This window comes from Petaurus breviceps, unplaced genomic scaffold (assembly GCF_028583685.1).
Source record: "Petaurus breviceps papuanus isolate PSGF00001 unplaced genomic scaffold, PetGlider_PUasm1.0 90769, whole genome shotgun sequence".
NCBI lineage: Eukaryota > Metazoa > Chordata > Mammalia > Diprotodontia > Petauridae > Petaurus > Petaurus breviceps.
Window position 1 is genome coordinate 4,809,272 of NW_027187341.1, and position 27,786 is coordinate 4,837,057.

Genomic DNA, 27,786 nt, shown 5'->3' on the forward strand with positions numbered 1-27,786 from the left:
AGCCAAATTTGCCAGATTGAAAAAGAAGTTCAAAAGCTCACTGAGGAGAATCATTGCTGCAGAATTAGATTGGAGCAAATGGAAGCTAATGAGTTTATGAGAAATAAGATGCTGTTAAACAGATACAAACAAATGAAAGAATAGAAGGCAATGTCATCTCATGGGAAAAATGACTGACGTGGAAAACACATGCAGAAGAGATAATTTAAAAAATATTGAACTACCTGAAAGCCATGATCAGAGTAAGAATCTAGAAACCATCCTCCAGGAAATTCTCAATGAAAACTGCCCTGATGTTTTAGAACCTGAGGGCAAAATAGAGGTTGAAAGAATTCACTGATCCCCTCCTGAAAAAGATCCCAAAAAAGAAAACTCCTAGGAATATTATAGCTAGGTTCTGGAATTCCCAGATTAAGGAGAGAATCTTACAAGCAGCCAGGAAGAAACAATTTGAATATTGGGGAAACACAATCAGGATAACCCAGGATCTGGCAGCTTCTACACTGAGGGATCGAAGGGATATTCTGGAGGTCAAAGGGGCTGGGATCAAAACCAAGAATCACCTACCCAGCAAAACTGAGTATCATGTTTCAGGGGAAAATATGGTCATTCAGTGGAATAGAGGACTTCAACATTCTTAATGAAAAAAAAACAGAGTTGAAAAGAAAATTTGACATTCAGATACAAGAAGCAAAAGAAGGTAAACAGGGGAAAGAAATCATAAGGAATTTATCAAAATTAAACTATTAACATTCTTACATGGAAAAATAATAATTTTAAGTGATGAAACTTTTCTCAGTATGAATATAATTGAAGGGAATAGAAATATTTATGTGTGTATATGAGGGTATATGGGCATATGAATACATATTTGAATGTGTGCATATATGTTTACCAGTATACATAGATAGAGGGCAAAGGGCCATTTTAATAGGAAGGAATGATACTTAAAAGGTGAAATTAAGATTTAAGAGAGGAATATAATGAGAGGAGATGGGGAGAGACAGACTGGGATAAACTATCTCATATAGAAGAAGCAAGGGAAAATGGTTAACATGGAGGGGAAGAATAGGAAGGGAATGGACAACCTTATTCTCATTGAATTTGGCTTGGGGAGGGAATGAAATATTCACTCATTGGGTATCTCACCCTACAAGAGAGTAGGGCGGAAGGGGATGAGAGGGGGGATTATAGAAAGGAAGGCAGGCTGGGGGGGAGGGAAGTTTGAAGCACCCACTTTTGAAAAGGCATGGGATCAAAGTAGAGAATAGAACAAGTGGGAGGTGGGATAGGAGGGAGTGAAATACAGTCAGTCTTTTACAATATATCTACTATCTTATTGTTTTGCTTTAGCTACACATGTACAACCTATACTGAACTGCTTATCTTCCCAGTAATGGTGGGTGACAAGGGAGGAAGGGAATGAATCTGGAATATGAGGTTTTAAAACCAAATGTATATATATATATATATATATATATATACATAATTATTAATACTGTTTTACATGTAATTGGGAAACTAGATATACAGGCACAGGGGCATAGAGATCCACCATGCCCTACTGGTAATGTTGAAAGGGGTATGGGAAAAAATATGGGAGAGAGCAGATTGGAGGAGGGGATATCCTATGGGACTGCTATTTTGGGGCAGTGTGTAGGGGAAAAACAGTTAGAAAATTTGCAACTCAAAATCTGGCAGAAATGAATGATGTAAATCAGAAGTTAATAAAGCATTTGAAAAATGAAAAAAAATTATAAAAAGCATTTGTGGCAATCTGCTGAGACCCTTTCTTTACTACTTCTTTGCTCTACTTTCTGCTTTTAACTCTGAAGACTCTCCTTGGACCATTTCCTTACCCTTTGAACATCCTTTATTCTGCTCTTGTTAGCTAGGTTGAGTTGGAGACCCTGTTTCATGTCTGGCATCCATTGGTTTGTTTTGTCTTGAAAGACCTGGAGTTGGACAAGTTTTCTGCATTGCTTCCTTTTGATTGTGTCTCCATTTTAAAAGGTCTATGCTCCATGGATCCTTCTTTGCATTCTTTTTCTACCTCCACCTCTTCTTCAGGCTCATCCTTCAATCTCTTTAAGCATGGAGGGAAGTGATGGAAACAGTGTGCAATTTCACTGCTGTGCCAGGTTTTAATTTAAATTTGCTTCCTCCTTTCATGCCCCAAAAAGGAAGCAAAATTAGTTTTTTAGTCTTGTTCTCCAATTTTTTAGCCTGGTTTTCAGTTTTTTTAAGTTCTGGAATTTCTGTTGGTTTCACAAATTTAATCAGCCCTTTGAGTTTCTGCTGTTCTTTTCCTCAGCTCAAAGGTTTTTAAATCATGTTACCCTCTCCCCAGATTCACCATCTAATGTGTTCCCAGATTTGATTTCTGTCATGAAGCATCCTAAGAATCCTGAGATGTAGGCTCTGACAAGACTTTGCCTCAGACTTTCAACTTATCTGAAATCTCAGCAATTTTTTTTCTTTACATTATTGAACTTCCCAATCAGTCAATCATAGGTCTCTAGCTTATCGTCAGACTTCCCAGCTTTTTTGATCCTGTTAAGATGCTTCTGCTCAACCAAGACAGTTGATCAAGGAATGTGTCATCATCACTGTAATAATAGTCTTCTTCCTCCCAGTCCTTAGTTTTCCTTTTTTGAGATACTGCCTCCGGAGAGAGCAAACCCAAGAATTCGAAAATCTGACAGGTTTCCAGAGAACACTGGACTAATGCTACCTTTTTCTTTAGTAAGTGAATGGTCTCAGCTACCAGTTGTTTTTCAGGCAACCTATCTCTGCAAAATCAAGTTCTACAGCCCTCTTCATCACATTAATATCTAATTCTCCTTCGAAAAACTCTCAGGGCTTTTGGGGGGCTCTCTTATAGAAAATGTTTCACATTCTTGCTAAAATTCTTCTTCAATGGCATCTTCTCCCATTCCCCAAGTACACCCCAGCTCAATATGCTGACTACTAGTACTTCTCTCCTGTGGCATCTGTCTCCTCTTCATCTGCGTCTTCACCCAACATTTTGTTCTCTAACTTTATCTCCTGCTGCTTGTGCAAAGGTATAAAACGAGTTACTGTTAGCTCAGATTGTACTGCTTTATTATCTTCTGGACCTGAAGGGTAAGAGCTGAGGACACGGACCACATGGCTGCTGCTGTGGGTGACACTCAGACCTTGTTGAGGAAGGTGGGATTCAGATTGTATTGGTAGAAATTGGTTCCTCAAGCTGGTGGTGCAGCACTTTTTGGAAGTGGGACGAGGAAAGGTCCTCCAGGCTCACTCTACAGGGAAGGTGCCCAAACACACAGCTGCTCCAGTCCTCCAGAATGGGCTGCCAGGGATGGTCCCACCCTTCAGCTTTTCCAGGCTTTAGGGGGTGGGGTGCGGTTGGGGTTGCACAGAGGCCTTTGATACTGGGGAGCCTTCTGGCCTGAAAGGCTGCAGGGGCTGCAACAACCTCACCTTCTTCTTGTCTCCTGCTCAGATCAGTTCTCCTCCTATATGGTCTATTGCAACCTATCTTCACGACGTCAAGCCAGCAGTGCCTACTTCTCCTCTTCCTCCTTCTCCCGAGAGAAGTGGGCCCAGGGTATGGTTCTAGGGTACGGTTCCAGGGGACTCAGGGAGGCTGATTGGAGCTGGCGGAGGTATTTACAGGTTGCCGTGCTTAGTAACAACTTCCGGCTACCGACTCCCACTTGAGAAGGGGAGGATGTGTGTGGTGTGAGGAGGAGCAGGGTTGCTCTCTGTCTTTCTTCTTCCTAGAGTCATTTCCCCAGAATCTCCTTCCTTCATGGGTGGATCTGGGGGCTGCAGAGTCCAACTGAGGCTAGGGTCAGCTCCTTCTTTCCGCTCCTCACGCCCATGCTCTTCGAACAAGATTCTAGATGAGTGAAAATAATAGGTGCTCTTCTTGAATTGTCTCAAAATGAAAAAAAAATGTAGTATTGGAAAAGGGAGGGTTTTGTAAGGAAACAGAGCTAGGGAGAGTAGAATAGTGTATCAAACATTTCATTCGATACAATGGATTTCTTCAGACATCTAAGGACCTATTACTTTAAATAGAAAGTTAATGTAAAATGGTGTTGCAACAATTAATAACGATGAGGGATGATGCTAGTAATAATGATACTTAACATTTATGTAAAGTTTGCAAAGTGCTTTACATTTATTATCTTCAAGGCAGTATAACATAATGCAAAGACAACCTAGAATCAAAAAACCTGGGTTGCAATTGTCCTTATTCTATCACTTAATGATTGTGTGATGGAACAAATTACTTAAACATTTTGAGTTATCCTTAAATTGAAGGGGTGCTGCCAGATGAACACCGATGATCATGCTAGTAAAAAAAAAAAAATTCTATGATTCTCTACAGAAAATTTTCATAATTTTTGTAATATCATTAAAAGAAGGGGTAGGGAATAATTTAATGATTAGAATTCTTTCCTCTGAAATAATGCAATTTATTTGTGGTCTTACATATAGAATTACAGAACTATTTTCTGAGATGCGCAGAGAGAATGACCTTATGAAGTAACTTAGCAGATTTATTTCCTTTTAATTATGACCACCTAAATTGTCTTCCAAAGTAGTGCCTAAGGTCTACCTTTGGCTTTGTAATGCACCTCTGGGACAATAGAAAATGAGCAAATTCACCTCTGGTGAATTTGTTGATTATAAGGTATATCAAATAAATATGTTCTTTGGAACCTTAATTGGAAGTATCATTAGATTCTTGACTGCCTTTGGAGTGGATTTTCCTATCATTTCTACTTGAACAAGGATTCTTCAGGTGAACAGAGATACAAAATAGTAGAAAGATCTGTTCATAAATTTGTTTAGTTGAGTAGCAACAATAATTTCATTTGATGAAAAAGAGTATTCATGTTTTATTTTTATGAATTAGTACAAAGTCCTATTCTTAGGGATCTTTTAACAATTGTCCTAAAGCCTTATATAAGAATGCTTAGGTCAAAACTGTCTTTGAAACAGCTTTACTATAAAACTTAAAATGTTTTTCATCATCAGCTACTTTTCTGAATTTTCTAAGTTATTGACTTTTAAATTGCTGTATAATTTGATCCTGATTGAAATTATGATTTCTGAAGAAAATTAAACTATAATTTGTTATAAATAGTTTCAGGTCTCCATCCACCTTTAAGAAAAAAAAATCAGTATCTCATGACAAAAATGATCATTTTTCTTTTTTGCTTTAGTCAGGTATGACATTGTGTCGTGCAGAATGGAACAATACTCCTTAATTCTCTTTTTAGAATTATAAATAGATGAAGTTAATTGAACACAATGACACAAGTATATGTAATATATATATAAAGAAAGGGAAAGCAAAAGAAAGGCAGCTTCCCAAAGATAAGAAGGGAAGAGAAATGCCGATTGTATAGCTACAAATATTCAATTCCATATTTGAAGTTTCAAAAACCTGACACATAATTTTTAATCGCTTCTTTAAAATATCATTTATTCCTTTACTTCCCAGATCCAACACTAATGAAATCAGCATCCTGGAATACCAGTCCTATAATTTAGAGATCTAGTATCTCTGGAGTTATCAGCCTTTGAGAATTAGCTAGCTATATACTACTTAAGAAAGACAGTACTGTATATTGAATAGAGTGCTGACTTTGAAGTCAGGAAAACTAGGCTTAATATCTTGTTTCTCTCAATAACTGTGTGACCCCTGCTCAGTTACTTAATTACTCAATATCCCGGGCACCTAAAATCCATCTGTGGAGTTTCCACACTGGCAGTTTCCTACACAAATTAAATCATAAATCTGAAAATATACACATGCAAGAGCACACATCTGATTCAAACACATAACTACAAGCTAAGGGGATGTAAGCATCATGACGAAAGAAACAGCAAAAACCTGAGTTCATCAAGTTCAATTTGTTAATTTTTGTAAAGAAAATGGGGGGAGCAATAAAATTAAGTGACTTACTATGGGTCACAAAGAGACTTAGTGGCTAGAATTTTGGTCTCCTGATTCTTGGAAATAGCTCATTTCAGCACACTAAAATTCTAGAGTTATTGTGATGAAAACTTGAAGTTATTTTCATTAGAGCATTTGCATCCAGAAAAATTAGAGTATGCTCTAGATTATACAGTTAAATTGCATTTTTTTTTGTTTCACAAATTAAAAAAAAATTTTCCTGGGGTGGCTAGGTGGTACAGTGAATAGAGCAACAGCCCTGAATTCAGGAGGACCTGAGTTCAAATCTGGCCTCATACACTTAGTACTTAATAGCTGTGTGATCTTGGACAAGTCACTTAACCCTAATTGCCCTCCAAAAAAGCAAAAAAAAAATACCTACATAAACCTAGCTCTTAACCACGATTTTCTGGTTGTAAGGTTGTAAATCATTCACAGAAATAATCTAAAGTTCCTGGGAGTAGAAGAATGTATAATTTGGAATTTTTTATCAATACTTTTATTCAAAATAATACTTTTAATTCAAAATAATTAAAAAATTAAGTCATGTACAATAATCTATCAACATCTTCCTTATCTCCATGAAAAAAAGGATAAATATTGATTTTCTTTGCTTTTAAATAAAAGAAAATAACCAGAATCCCCATACTTAATGGAATATAATACAAAACTAATAATAAAGGAAATATGGAGAAGCAAATTTGATATTTCCACTGACTTCCAAAACAATAGAGATAATGATCACATTTCTTTAGAGAAATGTACAGTTCCCAAAATACTTCCATCACAACACCACTACATGGGAGTGTGGGCAAATAATGTTATTCTAAGTTTACAAATGAGAACCCTTGAGCTCAGGGAGTTTAAATGACTTGCCCATAATTACATGCCTAGTAAATCACAGGGCCAAGGACTCAAACACAAATCTGTTGAGTGTAAATCCAATGTTGTTTTCATTATAATTTTCAATCTCTCAAACAGGAAATGGCTACCATGTGAATAATTAGAATGTACCAGGAATCCAAGTAAAGAAAATAGAATAAAGGGAGCATGCTAGTCAAACTCTTCCAATAATTCCCTCTGAACAACTTTAAAAATAATGTGTTAAATCAACTTTTAAAACGACATAAGCAAGAGAAGCTCAGGATGAAAAATAATTCACAACAGGACAACTCAAGAGATCAAAATGAGTGGCACTGGATTGGGGGCTAGCCTGTAGTGCAACACTCTTATTTGGTTTTTATACTCCTTTTTTTGAGCTCTTCTGGGAGTTTGTTTTGGATGTGAAACTAGTGCCCATTTTTTAAGACTTCACATAAAGGCATTTTCACATTGTTGTCCTTTTTTTGACTTTGTATTTTGGTTTTCTATGTAATCATAGTTACTCTCTATGGTCACATTCTTTTTGTTGTTGTTTTCATTTTCCCAATCTATTATATTACTTTTAATGTTGAACTCTGCTTCTGTCATGCCTTATTCTGTCACCTTCCCCACCCAAAATCAAGGTCCCTTAACATGAAGTTCAAAGTCAAGAAATAGGTGAAGAAAAAAAAAGAGCAAACAGTTAAAAAAGCTAATGTTGTAACAGAGAAGCTCAATATATAACCTCCAAAGGAAATAATGTAAAAATATTTGCAAATGAAGACTCGAAGAAAAAGTAGATTGGACATAAGCTGAACAATAATTTCTAGAAGTGATTTTAAAAAGAGAGATTTTAAAAAGAATAAGAAATGATTTTTTTAAATCAAATAAGATTATTATAGAAAATTTGGGAAAATAAATGAAAGGAACAACACAAAAAATTAAATAACTTGGTTAAAGCAGCATATAAATACTGAAGAATATAATTTTCTTAGAATGGCATAAGAGTTTTAAAAAGGCCTAATTGAAGAAACTAACTCCTCAAAAAATAGAATTGATTAAGTAAAAACTAATTACCTCATAAGACATTAAGAAACAATATCAAAATATGAAGAATAAGAAATAGAATAAAATTTGAAATAGTTCATTGGGACAAACAACTGACATGGAAAATAGCTCATGATGAGACCATTTTATAATTATTGGCCTCTGTGAAGGCTGTTATCAAAAACAGAGCCTACACATCATATTTCAAGAAAGTATAAAGAAAAAGTTACTTAAACATCTTAGAACCAGAAGGCAAAGAAGGTTTTTTTTCAATCCATTGATTCCCCCAATGAAAGAAATACCAAAATGAAAATTTCCCACTTATATTATAGCCAAATTCTAAGGCTGCTAGGTTAAAAAAGAAAATATTGTAAGCAGCCAGAGAGAAGAAAAAATTCAATTACTAAGGTTCAGCAGTTAGGATCACACAAGATTTAGAAACTATCATAAGAAATCATTTTTTATAATTGGATAAATTGGAATATAATATTCTAGAAGGTAAAGAAGCTATGATTATAGCCAAGTATAACCTATCTAGAAAAGATTACAAATATTCAGATGAAAAATGGGTATTTAATGAAATAGAGAATTTCTAGCATTTCTGATGAAAAGATTAGAGTTGAACAGAAAAAAGTGAAATTTAAACTGAAGAATCAAGAGAGGCTTAAAAGATAAACATGACTGAGAAATCATAAGGAACTTAATAAGGACAAACTGTGCACATTCACAGATGGAAAATGTTGCCTGTAATCTCTAATAACTTTATCATCATTAGGGCAATTAGAAAGATTCTACTTAGAGAGAGGGCATGAATGTGAATAAATTTTCTTTGGATGACCTCAAAAGAAAAATGGAAGGGAGAGAAAGAGTAATATATTGGGAGAATGGCAAGGGAGAGGAAGAATGAAAAACTATCTCAATATAAAAGAGGCATATATAAAAAAGGGGAAAATAAGAGGAAAAAGATGGTGCTCAAATCTTACTGCTTCAGAGAAGGAAGAATATATAGACAAACTGAGTTGAGCATAGAAATCTGTCTTACTCAATGGAGAAGAATCTAAGAGAAAGGGCAGGGGTAATAAGAGGGAAGGCAGTTTAAGAGAGTCAATGGTTAGAAGCAGAAATAGGTTTTTGAGGAGAGATGGGGTTAAAGAAAAGAAGTTTAAAAATAAGATGGAGGAAAATAGATGGCAAACATAACTTTAAATGTGAATGGGACAAACTCACCCAAAAAATCAAGCAGATAGAAGAATGGCTTAAAAAGCAGAATATAAAAATAGGTTGTTTAGAAGAAGCATACTTGAAACAGAAATATACACATAGTTACAATAAGGAAGAGAAAAAGAATCTATTTTATTCAACTGAAGTAGTAAAAAGGCAAAGGGAGCAAAAATCTCTAGGAAAGAAAAGGAACTATAAACCTGATTAAAAGAGATAATCAAGGAAACTACAATTTGCAAAAAGGTACCATAGGTAATGAGTACTATTACTGAATATTTATGCAACAAAAGACATATAATCCAAATTGTGAATGGAAATGTTAAATACATTAAGGAAGAAAAAGACAGTAAAACTATATTAGTAAAGGAAGATAATTTACCCTCTCAGAACTAGATGAATCTAAGCATAGAATAAATAATAAAGAAGATAGGAAGATGAACAGAAGTTGAGCAAAATTAAATAAGATATATTTCTGAGAAAATTAAATGGTAACCAGAAAGGAATATATCTTTTTTAAAAAATCTGCTGTACATGACACCTTTACACATATTTGGGCATAAAAGCCTCACAAATATTCATTAAAGATTAAGGCAACAAAAAAGACAGCAAAGTAAAATTTTTGGGATGCTGTCAAAGCTTTACTTAGGGGAAAATGTGTATATACATACATACATACATACATACATGCTTACATCAATAAAAAGTGGGGGGCATCTCAGTAAAGTTTCCACTTAACTAAAAAAAGCTAGAACAAATTTAAAAATCCTCAATTAAAAAACAAACTGAAAATCCTAAAAATAAAAGAAAGATAAATAAAATAAAAAATGAAAAATCATGATTTAACTAATAAATTATAAACTGATTTTAAGAAAAAAAATCATATAGAGAAAATATTGATTAATTTAATTTTTAAGAAAAGAAAAGGGCATTAAAGTACCAATATAAAAAATACTTGCATTGCAATTGAAGTATAAATTAAAGTAATGACTAGGAGATAAATGCCCAGACTAACAGAAGAGGAAATAGAATACCCATATAACATTTTTCTCAGAAAAATGAAATTGAACAAGTCATAAATGAGCTCTATAAGAAAAAAATATTCTTAAGGACCAGTTGGATTTTAAGTGTATTCTTCAAAACATTTGAAGAACAATTAATCCTAATCATATATAAATTACTTTTATGATACATATATGGTGCTGACACCTAAACTAGGAAGAGCAAAAAAAAAAAGGAAAACTAATAACCCATTTCCCTACTTAAAGTTGATGCCAAAAAATGTTAATGAGGAAACTATAGCAATATATCACAAAGATCATACATTATGTACAAGTGGGATTTATACCAGGTGAGAAAGTAGTCCTTATTCAACATCAAGAAAAAAAATATGTAAGAAGCATTGACCATATCAATAACAAAAACAAGAATCATTGTAATGGCAAGCAAAGAAGTAAACACCTTGTATCAGCTATTGAATTAACACCTTGTTTCAGTTTCAGTTTCTTTTGAGCCTTGTTTCAACAGAATGTGGGAACCCCACAACTTGTTAACTTCTGGGGAGGAGCTGTGCCTTATATAAGGAAGAGCACAAGCTGGACAATGAGAACTTCTTGGGATGAGCATCTGAAGCCTGGGCTGTTGCTGCTGCACCGGAACTTCTGTGGAGAAAATGATTTTGATTTTGAGAATGGAGCTTATGGTGCTGAAGACTTCTGAGGGCCAGCTGGAGATGCTGAGGAGATGCTAAAGACTTCAGAGGACCATCCAGAGCTGCCAGCTAGAGCTTCCAGAGGAACCATGACTGTGGTGTTGGTACTTTGTCTGTCTGTGGTTTTGTTAAGCCTTGTCTTCCCAGGAACAGAGACTGTGAAGGATTTGAGATTGACTGAACACTGTGACCTTCAGTGTCAAGCAGGAGCTCCATGGAGAGCTGGAAAAAGAGCTGGGATCTGTCTGAATTTAAACTCAGGTGACAGTTGGCTAGATTTGGGTGGAAGCTGGGACCATGGAAGAGGAGCCATGGAAGCTGAAAGCCTGTTCTTAGTCAAGATGAAAAGACCTCTCCATGGGTAGTAGTGATGAAATTGTTATTTACTTGTGACTGAGGGGTAGATGGCCTGTGCATTTCCCACTACTTATTAACAGGGTACTGAGTAGTGACTGATGACTGAGTAGTTACTGATGACTGAGTAGTGACTGATTTGTAACTTAGCGTTCCATATGGGTGGAGGACTTGGTTCTTTTGTACTTTATGGTTGAATGATTGAGTTACTAAGTGATTGATTCACTAAATGATTTACTTTGTTCAAAACCATGTTACCAATTTGGTATTAACTATGTGGCTATTTTAATGATAGGTTTTTGAGTTGTCATATTGGGAACTCTGTATTTGAATTTTCTGTGATAAGTTGTAACGTTGTGAATGCTGTACCTTGATTTTCTGTAAATGTTTTGCTCTGATTTGTTACTGAATAAAGGGAGTATTCACTATACTAAGTAATTGTAAGGGTTATGGGATTTAAAAGATCTTCCATGCCCCGTTGGACTTGCTGACGTAGCAGGAAGGGGTGGAGCAAGAGGAAGTGGAAGCCAAACTAGCGTTCCTGCGGTGGCTGGCGGCGGTGGCGACGGCGGCAGCAGCACCAGAGGCAGCGGCAGCGCGAAGCCCTTTTTGAGTTAGCCAGAATTTCTGCTAAGGACTCCTGCTGAGGACTGCCAGGGGCCAGAGCTGCTGGGGGCGCGCTTCCAGGACGCTGAGTGGTTGCTGTGAGTGGGGAGAGGAGGACCTTTGCTTGAGGTAGCCTGTTCTGTTTTAAAGGCTTGAAAATGTGGGTGCTTTCTACTTTATCTACCTGTGCCAATGTCATAACTACTCTGATGGCTTTTACTTTCTAGTTTTGGGACTCAGTCTTTTGGTATCTTAATAAATTTTCTAGTTTATTCCCCCATATGGCAAGCATGCTGTATTTTGTGATGGATAATTATATCAGCATATCTGTAATCCGCATAGGCATTGTGAATGTGGCATTGCTGATACATTTGGCGATGAGGATGAGATCACAAAATGTCAGGCCTCTATTTGAAAGCAGTGGGGCTTTAGAGGGAGAAATGGCTATTCCAGGATGGGAGGATTTGCCTTATTCCTCTCTAGCCAGAGAATGGGCTAAAAGCACAGGGCCCTGTGAAAACTGGGAACCAAGGCTAAAAGAGGGAGAACCTGGAGATTTGGAAAGATGTTTGAAAGCAATACCCATAGAACCAGGCAAAGAACTGGCAGGAGTGTGCAGGACAGGCTGGGTGCTGCTAACAAGTTATCGCCTTATGTGTAAAAGTAGGGATAAGTTGCTGAAGGAAAGAGCTCAGATGGCTAGGAAGTCAGCTGGTTTGCCTGAGGATTCTTCTGTGTCATAGCCCTCAGAAGAGCAAATTGGAGGGACTCATGTGGTCCAGGAGCAAGCTACTGTTCATTTGGCTAAAAGGAAGCAAAAAACTAGCAGAACGAATGTGCATGCAGCTTTTGGACAGGCTGGGCAGAGTTGCCCTGACAGCTTCCAGGAGAATATGTGTGAGGAGAATGGAACAAGGTTAGATGAGGAGTCTCCTAATGTAGAAACTCTCCCCATACGAAGAAGAAGACAGGAGAACCACCGAGGCAAAACAGAGTCCAGGGAGATAATTGAGGATTTCACTCAACAGGAGATCACTGATATATTGAGTAGATTCACCCAAAGAATGGGGGAGTCTTTAGTGTCTTGGATAGTAAGAATCACTGATGAAGGCGCAGGAGGAATAACACTGGACAATGAGGACTGTTTAAAATTCATAAGTATCAGTCAGAATCCTTTTGTACACCAGGCTTTTAGGGATCACCATATGCAAGGAGGAAATAACAAAACGAGTCTTCTAGCTTTAGCTGCAGAAGGTTGCAAAAAGCAATATCCAACTGAATCTATGTGGCCTAGGGGAGACAGACCCCGGTACTCACTTAGAGACTGTAGGAGAAAACTAAAGGAGGAGGTAATGAAAACTGCTATCCTGATTGGAGATGCAAATGCATATTATGATACCCTCCCCCCAGGAGTTCCTCATAGAAATATCATAGTGAAGACGGCTCCTGCTGCATATAAGCACCTAATTCTGACTCTATTAATTGGAGAAGTAGGGCACCCTCTTTCAGAGGTGCTGGATAAGATTTCACAATTAAGCAATTTAGGGGAATGGAAAAAAGACAAATTGCCAGAGAAGAGAGAAGAGTAAACAGCCAGAGGATTCAGAGACAAAATAGACCTACAAGAAGGGAACTGTTTACTGCTCTATTAATAGCAGGGGTGGACTTTAGAAGAATAGATGGTATGCCAACTGAAGAGCTGCATAAGCTGTACCAAGAAAAGGTACTTAGCATTAGAATGAACAGGGAAGCAGGAACCACCCCCGCAGGTATTTCTGAATCTGAATCTTTGTATCCAAGTTTGCCCCACCTTCAGGGGGAATAGGAGATAGGCCAAGCCCCAGCCCAGATAAAAGAAATATGCAGAAGAGATTGCAGACCCCATATTGGTTTAACAATATATTGGAAGAATGGATCAACTACTGTGACTAGGGCACTGATTCATACTGGGGCTGAGGCCACACTTATCTATGGAAACCCTGATAAGTTTAAACATGGAACTCCTATTACCATCACAGGTCTAGGAGGCACTGAAATATCAGCCAGACAGGTTAAAATAGCAATGAAAATTGGGCAGTTACGTAAGAAGGAATATACTGTGGTTGTTGTACCCATTCCTGAATACATCATTGGAATAGATGTATTGAGAGGCATGACTCTGAATTTACTTGAAGGAAGATATCAATTTGCTGTGAGGAAGATAGGAATTAATACAGTTTTAGTGGGAAAACTAAAAATGGACCCAATCACTTTACCTGAAACTTCTGAAGTAATTACTTTAAAACAGTATCGTGTGCCAGGTGGGCAAGATGAAATTACCACTACTATAAAGGAATATGTTGAAGCAGGAGTGTTAGTCCCTACAACCACAAGATGGAATAATCCTGTCTGGCCAGTAAGAAAATCAGATGGGACATGGAGAATGACTGTGGATTATAGACAGTTGAATAAGGTGACTCCTTCTTTGTATGCTGCTGTTCCAGATACCATCACCTTAATAGAAAGGATCCAGAAATATGATGGGACTTGGTATGCAGATATTGACTTGGCAAATGCCTTCTTCACTATCCCAATAGACCCTAAACAATGGGACCACTTCGCTTTCATTTGGCAGGGAAGACAATATACTTTTACTCGCTTGCCACAAGGGTACATACATAGCCCCACTCTTTGTCACAGGATTGTGGCTGAACAGTTGGATGAACTTAAGCTACCTGGTGTACAGCTTACCCACTACATTGATGATATCATGATACAGGGAAAAGATGCGAAAGTAGTGGAAAGGAGTTTGACCCTTCTAATTGAGCATATGAAAAGTAAAGGGTGGGAAATTAACCCTGAAAAGGTTCAAGGACCAGCTCAGAATGTGAAGTTTTTGGGTATACAATGGAACAAGGGGTTAAGGGAGATTCTTCCTCAAGCCCGACAAAAGATTCAGGATTTTCCTACCCCTACCAATAAGAAGGAGGCCCAAAAGTTCATAGGATTGTTTGGATACTGGAGGCACCACATTCCACATTGGGGACAGATTTTAAAACCTTTATATAGAGTCACACGGAAGAAATGTGAATTCGATTGGGGACTTGAGCAGAGTAAAGCTTTTGAAGAAGCCAAGGCTGCCATACAATTGGCCCTAGATTTGTGGCCCATGCAAAATGGTCCAGTGGAATTGCAAGTGACTGTACAAGATGATTATGCAAACTGGAGCTTATGGCAAAAACAACAAAGCCAAAATGTACCTTTGGGATTTTGGTGTAGGAAACTCCCTTCATCTGGAGTCCAGTACACACCTTTTGAAAAGCAGTTGTTAGCTGCATATTGGGCTTTGGTGGAGACTGAACAACTGACTGTGGGCCATGAAGTGATATTAAGACCTGGAATCCCAATTATGACCTGGGTAATGAGTATCCAGCTTCTCACAGAATTGGACATGCCCAAGAGGCTAGTATAATCAAATGGAAGTGGTATATTCAAAATAGAGCGAAAACAGGCAAAAGCAGAGTCTCTGCTCTGCATGAATCTATAGCAAACATAGAAATTGAGAGGAATGACACACCCCCTGAGCCAAAGCAACAGTTGGTACAGTCCACTGTAAAATGGAATGAGGGATATGATGTATTAACTGAGGAACAAAAGAGACATGCATGGTTTACTTATGGGAGAGCAAAATATTTAGGGCAAAAAAGACATTGGAAAGCAGTGGCCTATAACCCATGTACTAGAAGGACTTTGGAAAGTACTGGGATAGGTGCAAGTAGCCAATATGCTGAACTTATGGCAGTATATCAAGCCATCAAAATAGAACAAGGAGGACAGTGTCATATATTCACTGATTGATGGGTGGTAGCTAATGGGTTAGCTACATGGATGCCCATGTGGAAAAATGAAATGTGGGAAATTCATGGTAAACAAGTCTGGGGCAAAGAATTATGGGAAGATATCTGGAACATGTCTTTGGTCACTGACTTGTCAGTTTTTCATGTAGATGCTCACGTGACCCCCACCACACCAGAACGTGAGTACAATGCTCATGCTGATCGACTGGCAAAGATTGCTACTGAACATATTGTCCCTACTTTGACAACAACTGATGATCCGGTATTAGCAAAATGGGTCCACCAAACAGCAGGCCATTTGGGGGTCCAGGCCACACACCAGTGGGCACAAGATCGAGGTATTAGTATCTCTCATTCACTGTTAAAACAGATCGCAGAAGAATGTCATATAGGTCAATTGGAAAAGAAGCGAACTGTTCCTCAGGTAGTAACTGGAGAGATAGCAAGAGGAAAAGTCCCAGCCCAAATCTGGCAAATAGATTATATTGGTCCACTACCACTGGATAAAGGATGCAGATTTATATGTACTTGTGTTGACACCTATTCAGGTGTACTAGTAGCTTGTCCTTATAAGAATGCAACCCAGAAAAACACTTGTAACACCCTAGATCTCATAAGTCTATATTATGGAACCCCAATGCAGATTCAAAGTGATAATGGGTCACATTTCAAAGGCAATGAAATGAAGACATATTGTATACTAAACAATATAGAATGGATATATCATATTCCATATTATCCAGAAGCATCTGGGTTAATTGAAAGAATGAATGGATTACTGAAAGAACAGTTGAGGAAGTTAACTTCCAATAATTCATATCAACATTGGAAGGATAATTTGTTCATGGCTTTGCATAATTTGAATAATAGACCATTGGGAGGAAGTACACCTCTAGCCAGAACGATGACCCCCAATCTGCAAATTAGAAAACAACAAACACACAAGATACCAAATATTGAGTATTGGACCTTGAGGCCAGATGTCCCAGTATCGTACCCAGGACCACCTGGTTCGGTGGGGTATGATTTACATTGTTTAGAGGACTTTTGGTTGGACAGAAAAGAAATAAGAAAAATTTCCACTGGGATATGCATAAGAATCCCTAAAAATCACTTTGGACAGATTTTACCCAAATCAGGATTAGCAGCTCAAGGAATACATGTATTGGCTGGAGTAATAGATTCTAATTATCAAGGAGAAATTGTTGTAACATTCCAGAATTTAGGTGAAGGGCCCATGCAGATTCACAAGAATGATAGGATAGTTCAAGTGATTATCGTTTCTTGTAAAACAATACCACTTGTAAAAACTGACCCTCCTTCCAAAATAACTGTCACAGGAACTGAAGGATTTGGTTCTACTGATAGAATAAAATCAGGAGCTAAAGTATGGGTAAAACGGAAGCCAGATGATGTTCCAAAGGCTGCAGAGATTATAGCATATGGGAGGGATAACACTGTAGCTATTTTTTATTCTGGAGAAGATGTTTACAAAATTGTACCCTTGAGTCATTTATTCTGTCGTGAGTGAGGCTACAATAGTCTGGTTATTGTCTCTCTGCTTCTTCTTGATTTTTTGTTTGTTCACCTTGTTTGTTAGATTTGTTTCCACAGGCTTGGTACCCTCCATCTGTAGATGCCTGATAGCTTAAGCTGGATGTCACCCCCTGTCTGCAGCTGTAATGTGTCACCCTTGGACCTGGCATCAAGCATATTAAGAACTGACCTCTCAAATGGGACCCCTTAGGACAGGGACAGCACCACATCCGATTTCAGCAGCAAATAGCCATAGAAGAAGAGATCTTCACCCCTTACCACAAGATTTTGGGGCCCCATTTGTTTGGGGTGGGGGGAATGATGGGGAGCTTGTGCTCAAGCCCCACCCTACAACATGGTTTTCTGTGTTTATTGTGTGCTATTCTTGTTATATTGTTGTGGAATTTTGTTGACACCAGTTATTCCTACTGTATTTTTGCCAAGTAAGGGACATGAAAGATCTTGGGGGCGAATGTAAGGGTTATGGGATTTAAAAGATCTTCCATGCCCCGTTGGACTTGCTGACGTAGCAGGAAGGGGCGGAGCAAGAGGAAGCGGAAGCCAAACTAGCGTTCCTGCGGTGGCTGGCGGCAGTGGCGACGGCGGCAGCAGCACCAGAGGCAGCGGCAGCGCGAAGCCCTTTTTGAGTTAGCCAGAATTTTTGCTAAGGACTCCTGCTGAGGACTGCCAGGGGCCGGAGCTGCTGGGAGCGCGCTTCCAGGACGCTGAGTGGTTGCTGTGAGTGGGGAGAGGAGGACCTTTGCCTGAGGTAGCCTGTTCTGTTTTAAAGGCTTGAACATGTGGGTGCTTTCTACTTTATCTACCTGTGCCAATGTCATAACTACTCTGATGGCTTTTACTTTCTGGTTTTGGTTCTCAGTCTTTTGGTATCTTAATAAATTTTCTAGTTTATTCCCCCATATGGCAAGCATGCTGTATTTTGTGATGGATAATTATATCAGCATATCTGTAATCTCCATAGGCATTGTGAATGTGGCATTGCTGATACAGTAATCAGAACCTTGAAAGCTGTTCACAGCAGCAGTCCTCTGGCAAGCTGCTTGTGCATGGCTTTACAATCGTATTCTTACAGCTATAGATATATAAAAAGCTTTTGGATAAAATACAAAACTCATTCCTATAAAAAATATTAAACACAGCAATAGATGGAACTTTTCTTAAGATAATAAGTAGTATCAATATAAAACCAAAAGTAAGCATTCACTGTAAGGGAGATAAACTTGAAGCCTTCCAAATAAGGTCATAAAGGGTATACAGTATGATAACTATTGTTAAACATTCCATTAAAAATTCTAGCTATACTATAAGACAAGAAAAAAAAAGAATTTGAAGGTAAAATAGCAGTCAATGAGGAAATAAAACCACCACTTTTTGCAGATCATGCATTTGCAGTCCTAAAGAAACTTAAAGATTCAGCTAAAAAATTAGTTGAAACAATTAATAACTTTAGGAAAATTGCAGGATGTGACATAAATCCATTTAAATCATCAGAGTTTTTATATGCTATCAATATCAGGAGGAAATAGAGAAATGCTACTTAAAATGACTGCAGACAGTATAAAATACTTGGGAATATAGCTGTTATGACATATCATGGGCACTATATCAACACAATTAAAAAATACTTTTCACACAAATAAAGATAGATCTAAACAACTGGAGAAATATTAATTAGTCTTGGTAGGTTAAGCCACTAAAATGAAAATGACAATTCTACCTAAATTAGTTTACTTATTTAGTGGCATATCAGTCAAACGACCAAATAATTATTTTATATAGCTAGGGAAAAACTCATAAAAAATTCATCTGGATGACCAAATGGTCAAGAATATTAAGGGATTTGATTAAACCAAACATAAAGAAGATGTCCTAGCAGTGCCAAATTTCAAACTATACTATAAAGCAATAATCATCAAACAGTCTGGTACTGGATGAGAAATAATCCTGGGTCATTGGAATAAATTAGGCATACAATATTGAGAATTTTCTTATACAGCAACCTAATATTTGTTAAACCAAAGTTCTTCACTTTGGGGCAAGAAGTCACTATTCAATTAAAATTGTTGTGAAAACTGGAAAGTGGTTTCAAAGAAATGGGTTATATACCAAGATCTCATGCTATATATCTAGATAAACTTAAAATAGGACATGATTTAGACATAAATGTTATCACGAACAAATTAGGGGAACATAGAAGAAATTACCTTTCACACCTATGAACAAGGGAAAACTTTATGACTATGTAGGGTATGGAGACCCTAACCCAAATTGACTACTTGGATTCCTCTCAAAGAGAAGGGAGAAAGATTTATTAGAATCTTGCGAGAAGTGGGCGGTCCAGTCTCTAGGACAACACCGACAGAGAGGAGGCCTCCATACAGAAGCTAAAGCTGGGTTAAAAAAGCAAGGGTTACAAACATTAACATAATTATTACTAATGAGGCTTTAATCTTGTTGGATAATATACATAATAAATGAAGTCTATTACATAAGTGCAGTAACAACCTTAGAATACTGGACCCCTTTTCAGTCTACTTGATACATTCTTATCTGGACTTGAGAGTCTCAAGGGTACTGTCTATTCCTTGATTGGTCGAATCCACCTGCTGATGCCAGTTTCTTCCATTCTTCATTATTTTTAGTATTATCTAGGAGTTTTTGTCTCAGAACCAGGGTCTGAGCTTCTTCCCAAGGTTACTGCTTGTCTCCCTCTTATCAGTAGTCTTGCTCAGCAATTCTTGCAGTTCTATAGAAATTTTACTCTTTTATGGCAAGCTGGGGAGGGGGCTAACTAGAATAGGGCAACTATATAGAAAGAGTTTTAAGGTTTCAAAATCACATAATTTCTAGAAAAATGGAAACTTAGGCCTAAGGTCCAAGGACCTACTTACTATAACAGTCTCTGAGAAATCATATTTTTACCTTTCCCATATAATCCCCTCTTTATTTTAGCCTACTGTGGTTTCTCACTAAAACAATTTAACATTCTTTCACAATCTTTTTCTTCAAACATCTTGAGCATGGCCTCATATTGGCTTTCTAAGTCTCTGGTTGATCCCATTTCATCTTGAGTAATTGCGGGTACAGTATCCCATCTTTTATTCCATAACACCATCAACCTGACCCCTTCCAAAGGTTTTGTGTCTAATCTTATCATCATAGTGATATAGGGAAACAATACTGAACTTAGCTACAAAATACAAGGAAGTAATAAGAAAGTATATCGTTACATTGACAACATACAAGGGGGCAGTCCCCTTCATGAGTGCAGATACAGGGATTCAAAAGAAAACAATAACAAACAATTGTCCCTTCCAAAGTCCAAAAGTCTCTTTTCACACTGTTGTCTGGCAGGGTTACACCATCTGGTGGAAGTCCTCTGGTTGTTTTCCATCCATCCATCCTCAGCATCGCATTCCAGGCTCCTTCTCTTTTGCCTTCTTTCATTCACTTTCCTACAAAAGGAGCCTTAGAACCAATTTAAATTTCCCATCCTGAACCCTTATCATTCTTACAAAATTAAAATTGTATTCTTGGTCAATTGTCATGATCACACATTAAAACTAGTTTCTTATATTTTTGCATTAATCCAGTATCAATTCCTCCACCAGGAGGATGAGATTTCACTAAGGGATTTACATGATACTAACAGTTTCAACAATTAAAATATTTACTAAGTAGTCCAGAAACCATTCTTCTTTTAACATTAGCTAATTATGAGAAAGCTGAGACAGGTATGATACTAACTAAATAGCAGAACAATATTCCCACAAATCCTTGACCTACTTGTCCTTACATTATTACAAAGAACTAAAGGACCCTGACTTACACAAGAATACCTATGCTAAATCCTAAGCCTAATAGCTTTATCTTATAGTAACTTAAGATATTCCAGAATCAAGTATTTAATAGATTTGTTGTTGTATTTTTAAAACTTTTGATTATTAAAACTTGCCACCAAGAATAGGGACAACACTGTAATGAAGGAACCATTTCCCCCAACTTCAGAATATCAATTCCTGGCAAAATGTATACCAAGCTGCAATATGCATTGAGCCAAGCTCAGAGTCTGCCAGGTGTTACTGGGAGGGTCGAGTCAGGAGAATCCTACCTCAGCTCGTGTGGAACAGTCGTTCTCCCAAACTTCCATACCCACACTTCACAGGCCTTCCATATCTGTACCTCATAGGGTCTGGCATCATGGATCAGTGGCTCAGATAGCTTGGATATCCTTTCTTAATATCCGTACTTGGAGTTAGACTCAGAGGAATAGTCAGTTAACAATCCCATCAAATCTTAAATAACAAGCCCCAACAATCAGTTTAAGATATGATTATAATCTCACATTGTTTAAGGAACATCTCTAAAGTAAGCCTCAAATAGCCTGTATTAATTTCTATATTTCTTCTTTTTCATAAAAATCAAATATCCCATCAGGTTTATAAATTATTGCTCTAATAGATTTGCATCTACTTCCCAATATTCCCAACTTCCTGTAACTATGCTTAATCTGATCTCACACTAAAATTTCTTTTCTCTCTACTAAAAATGTCTCTGCTTTAATCCCAAGAATTAATTCAGTCAATTGCATTAATACCCAATTACACTTTGAAATAAACTGGGACCCCATTACATATACACAGATATAACTTTTCTACAGTAACATTATAATCCCAATTTTAGTCCATGGGATAATGATTCAATATTGAATTTTTATTTATTTCCTTTTATTCTCAAATATGATTGAGGTATTAATTATAAAATCAAGTTAAAAATCTTTCTGCCTTCCATATTTCTAATCAAACCTTCAATTATCTTCTTAATCCTCTGATCTCTATTACTAACTGTTTTGTATTGGAATCCTAGCATAAATAAACAAAGAAGTTAATGTCTACCTCACAAGCCAATTGATTATGTATCCAATTATTCTCAAAAATATTTTGAAAGAATGTCCTTAAGATAGCAAGATTTCATAATTGCCTTATGCCCAACTTACAATTGAATTGCTATAAAGATGAAAAATAGGGACCTGATTGGACAAAGCATTCACATGCACTCTAGTCCCAAAACCTTTTTACCTTAACATCAATTTACTCTCATTAAGTTGCAATATACCACAAAGATTTACCAGGACTAACATGCATAAGGGATTCCTTTTAACATCTTTCCCTTCACAATTTTTAGCTCATCCTGGTAAGGCCAATTGTTAGAGATCCTTTTTACTCTTTTGTACATAGACTTTGCGGCTTCTCAGTAAGTCAAGTTTATTGTTTAGGAGCTTCATAATTAAACAAGCTCTCTTTCCCAGGCAGTTTTACAACATCATACAGTAGCAGGAGGACTGTTCTGAATGAACAGAACTAGTCAAAATAAAGTTTTCATCCAGTCTCTTCTTTTCCACATATAGTAATCAATTAACAATTTTAGTTTTTAGCATTAAAACAAATTCCCACATCTTCATTAAATCATTATGATTATAAACAATTCACTACAGATAATATTCAATGCACTAATGAACAGACTTTTCTACCTTCAGTACATTTCTCCCTGCTTCCTTTTCCAGTACTAATGAGATTGTTCCCCCATCCTGGATTCCAAAATTTTCCTTGTCTCTCTCATCTTGTGTCTCCCATTCTGTTCTCAGTCTTTACCATAAGACTTCTAAAACTACTTCACTATTCTGGAACCCAGAAATACCACTCTAAATCTCAGGGTCTGTTTTTCCTAGCCTTGCTGTCAGGAGACTCACACTCCTTTCTTAATACCCTTTTTGTTTACTTCTTTGTATATAAGACACTTCACAGATTTGTTTATTGACCATATCTCTCCCATCAAGCAATAACCAACAGCCTTGCTCATTTTCAGTCTTCCCAAACTTAATTAAATTTTCCTTTTCAGCTTCTATGAACACAAGTATTGCTTTTGTCTTAGGGTCTTGGGGATTCAACACATCCCTCTTCATAGATTCTATGGACAGGGTGGCCTCCTTAACTTTCTTATCTACTAATCTGTTCCCCATCATTTCATACCAAAGATCTTACAAAACATTTCTTCACAAGGATATTTCCCTTTTTCAAAAACAGTTTATCCTGATATCATTAACTACTATACAATTCCTAAATGCTCTCATCATAAAATCTTTCCCAAATAATTAACAAAATTTATACAAGGAGGTTTAACAGGTCTTTTCTTCATATAATTACCTTTCATGAGCATACTTTTGTAAACATTTGATTTATGCAATTACTTCATATAGCTCTGTTAACAATCTTACAAGTTTAAACAATCTTGACTGAAATTTTCTTTTAATACAATTGCTAACCAGTAACAATATCATAAATAAGTATCATGTTCCTAAATTTAGACTTTGAAATCAAAATCAAGTGATTACCAATCTGGTGATTTTAAATTTAGTCATTTACAGATTGCTTTGTACAAAAAATATCATTCATCCCATAAAATTCACAGTTAAGGAAAATTCCACATAAGATTAACAAACATGAAACAATTATTTTTTAGCTTAAACAGTTTACACTCAAATAACACTGTTGTTTTGTACCAGGCATTGTACCAAGTACCTTTACAATTATATTAGTCCCATAAAAATTTCTTGGATCTGAATTCCACCACCATCCCCTTTACTGAATAGTAAACTAAGGTAAATAAAACTTTTTTTTGGTGGGGGGAAGGGAGACATACAGTGAATAACTTTCTTAATCCCTAATAACAATAGTACCTTTTATCATGTAACTATATATTTCTAAGTTCCAATACATTTGGTCCTCTGAAAGGAAATATATTTTCCACAATTTTATTTATTTTCTTACTATTCCAATTACTCATTCACATTCATATCTTCCAAAAAGTTTATTATTACTGCCTGTTTGTATCCCAAATATAAACCTTTAAGTTATCAGATTCTATAATGTAAAAATCCAATTCAAATGAAATAAACATTATAAAGTAGGGTTAATAGAATTGATAAAGTAACATAGCTAGTTTTACACGAATTTTTTTTTTATCTTTTAGTTCAACAAAATTCAGAATGAAAAGTGATTTATCTTATACCACTTCTGGCTCACAATGGTCACTCTATTTTTACAGTATAAGAGGATTTTACAATTTAGATTTTATGATTTAGAGATACCATAATAAAACAATGACATTATGACATTAATTGCATTTCCAATTCATCACATACAAAAATTATCAATAGAAAATTAGGCTTACCAAGTGCAGAGTCTTTTCTCCTCTCCCCACAGTTGCAGAGCCTGGTTGTGGACCCAGGAGTTTGAAGGGGGGAAGTCATCTGCACTCTTAGAGGTGGAGGCTTCAGTTTACCCAGTGCTGTTTGCTACTATGGCCCCTCGATATAACTTTTAAGTGGGGGAGGGTAACTCAAATTCCTTACTATTCTTCAGCACTGTTTTCCTTAATCTGATCTGGTGGGAGAGGCTTTAACAAAATCTGCTCAAATGTTTTTAGCTGTTCTAACTTTTACTCCCATAAATTTCACTTATGTTTCCCCTCTTTAGAACTTCTTTGAAGGTGACAGCTTTGAATCTACCAATCGAGTGAGTGGGACCCTGGTCTCCCCTTCTGTGCAGGAGAGCTCAAAGCTTCATTCCTGAGGTATCTCTTTTACAGATCTATGTATTTTCCTAATTTGTCCCAGTGCCAAATACTATATATATTTATCATTGAATCACGAGTGATACTTCAACAATGACCAGACTGTATTCAGTTGCCTTTCAGTTATATTCTGATACACAAAGCTTTCCTCTTTTAGATGAGGCAGGAAGTAGTTAAATGTTCATCTGCCTGCCTCTTTGATATGAAGGAAGAAGATGCCCTCCCTTTCTTATCACCTTCTCCTCACTCCACTTGGCCAGAGTGGAATGAAGAGGAAGAGATTTTTCAAACTTTTAAAAATCTTAAACCTTCTGTTTACACCTTCCAATAGCAAATAACTTATACCTATCTTAACTTCTTACCCATGCTCCTTCCTTTGTTACATGCTTAAACTTTCTTGCTTTTCCTAATGTCTACTCATCTTTCTGTTGGACTTTGATCAAAACCCCTTTAGAACCACACATACTTTATTTCTTTTTTTTTCTAATTCTAATACTTTTCCTACACTCTGACTTGAATTTACCATCATATGACCTAAACAAGACAATACTTGCCTCTCTTTCTCTCTCTCTCTACCCTGCATTCAGCAGCAGGGGAAGGGAGGAGGAGGGAGAGAGATAACAGCATTCCAAAGAAATGTCCAGCAGTAGCTTAAACCTTACTCATTCACACTCAATCACACAGAAACACAATGAATGAATATACAAGCCAGTTTCACTTCATCATTTCTTTATCCTTTCCTTTATATTTTGATAATCTATTCCAATTTTGTAATTTACTTCCCAAGGGACTATTAGCCGGCACTTCCTGGGGTTTGGACTGCGCTTTCCCCATTCTATGTGAGAGGCTCTTTCTCTTTGACAGAGGTCTCCTATCTGTCAGCAGTCACCCAATTAGCTTTCTCAATGAGTCCTTCACCTTAGAGCCGGCAATCCTTTTTCACCACAAAATTTCATGAGACCAGACAAAATTGGCTCCCAGACTCTTGAGGATTGCTTGGTACTCTCTTATTTTTTGGGCCACACTAGTGCAGTTCACCATCTGCGAGCGTTCATTTACCATCTATGGAGCAGCGGATCCATACACTTTCTTTCTCCCCTTTCTTTCTTCTTTACTGAGTTTCTCTGCTTCGGGCACTTGCTCAGTGAGGAGGAGAAACACCACCCTGCTCTGGAGACCACAGAACAAAATGTCCCTCGGGAGCCTGCCTCCAAATACGGGTGATGATCATTCCCCACCAAGTCACGTGATCCCAGTACACAGCCCCCAACTGTGTGGGGTACCCAGACCCTAACTCAAATTGACTACTTGGAAACCTCTTAAAGTGAAGATAGAAAGATATTAGAATCTCGGGAAAGTGGCGGTCAAGTCTCCAGGACAGCACCAAGAGAGAGGAGGCCACTGCACAGAAGCTAAAGCTGGGTTAATTAAGCAAGAGTCACAAATATTAACAAAATTATTACTAATGAGGATCTAATTTTGTTGGATAATGTACATAATACATGAAGTCTATTACGCAAGTGCAGTAACAAGCTGGGTGAAGGGCGGGGGTGGCCTGACTAGAATAAGGCAATTATGTAGAAAGATTTTTAAGGTTTCAAAATCACATAATTTCTAGAAAAATGGAAACTTAGGCCTGAGGCCAAAGAATATACTTACCATAACAAAGTCTCTGAGAAACCACATTTTTACCTTTCCCATACATGACCAAACAAGAGATAGAGAGGTCCATAGGAGAATAAATGAATAATGTTATTACAAGGAATAAAAATGATTTAAACACAACCAAAGTCAATGCAGCCAAAATTAGAAAGAAAGCAAGAAACTGGGGTAAAATTATAGTAAGTTTCTCTGAAACAGTGGTTTCATTGCTCAAATATATAGGGGAGTGAATCAAAATTATAAAAATAAGAGCCATTCTATGATTGATGAGATGAAAACCTATGAAGAGGTGGGTTTAAGGAGATATCAAAATTATCAATCGTATTATAAAATTACTCTTCATCACTAGTAATTAGAAAAATCCAAATTAAAACAACTCTGAGGTACCACCTCTTGCTTCTGACATTGATAATGACAGAAGATGAAACTGACAAATGCTAGAGGTGATGTGGAAGCTGGGAATGATGCAGAAGGTAACACATGCATTGTTTGCAAAGTTGTGAACTGGCTAAGAACAGCTGTGAACAATGTCCCAGGGGCTATCAATCTATGTGTACCTTTTGACCTAGAAATATCACTACATAGTCTGTGTCCCAAAGAGATAAAAAATCCAATAAATAAATATCCAATAAATAAAAATATATTTATTGGAGTTCTTGGTGGTGACAAAGAATTAAAAATTGAGCAGTTGCCTATAAACTGGAGAGTAGCTAAATAAAATGTGATATATTATTATGATGGGATAGTATTGTGTATTAAGCAATGATGAAGAGGATTCTTTTAGAAAAAATCTAGAAAGCTATATGAATGGACAGAAAGAGAAGTGAGCACAACTAAGAGAAGACATTGACAGAAATTGCAATAGTCAAATCTTAAAGACTTAGCTACTCTGCTCAATATGATGATTCATGGCATTGATCTATGACAATTCAAAGGAATTCAAGATGAAAAATATTATCTATCACCAGAAAGACAACTAATGAACTCTGAATACAAATTGAAGCATATTGATTTTTCACATTTTTCCTTAACTATTTTTTTTTACAATATGGCTTATATGGAAATATGTTTTACATCACTTCATATATGTCATAGATATCATCCTACTCACATCAATAGGTGACAGAGGAGCTAGAGGGAGAGAAAGAACTTGCAAGTGAAAAATGTAAAAAGCGAATATAAAAAGAAATATAGTCTATAATGTGTAAAAATTAATAATAATAACAATAATAGTAGCTAGTATTCCTGTAATTCCCACTATATTTCAGACCTCTGCCAACACTCTACAGATATTATCTAATGTAATCATCATGATAACCCTGGGAGATAGGCTTTTATTA

General features: G+C 36.8%; 1 pseudogene; it reads right to left on the minus strand.

Annotated features, from left to right (window-relative positions):
• Window positions 1-1,915: 1,915 nt before the first annotated feature.
• Window positions 1,916-27,786, minus strand: part of LOC138146711 (kanadaptin-like) — a 169,217-nt pseudogene continuing 143,346 nt past the window's right edge.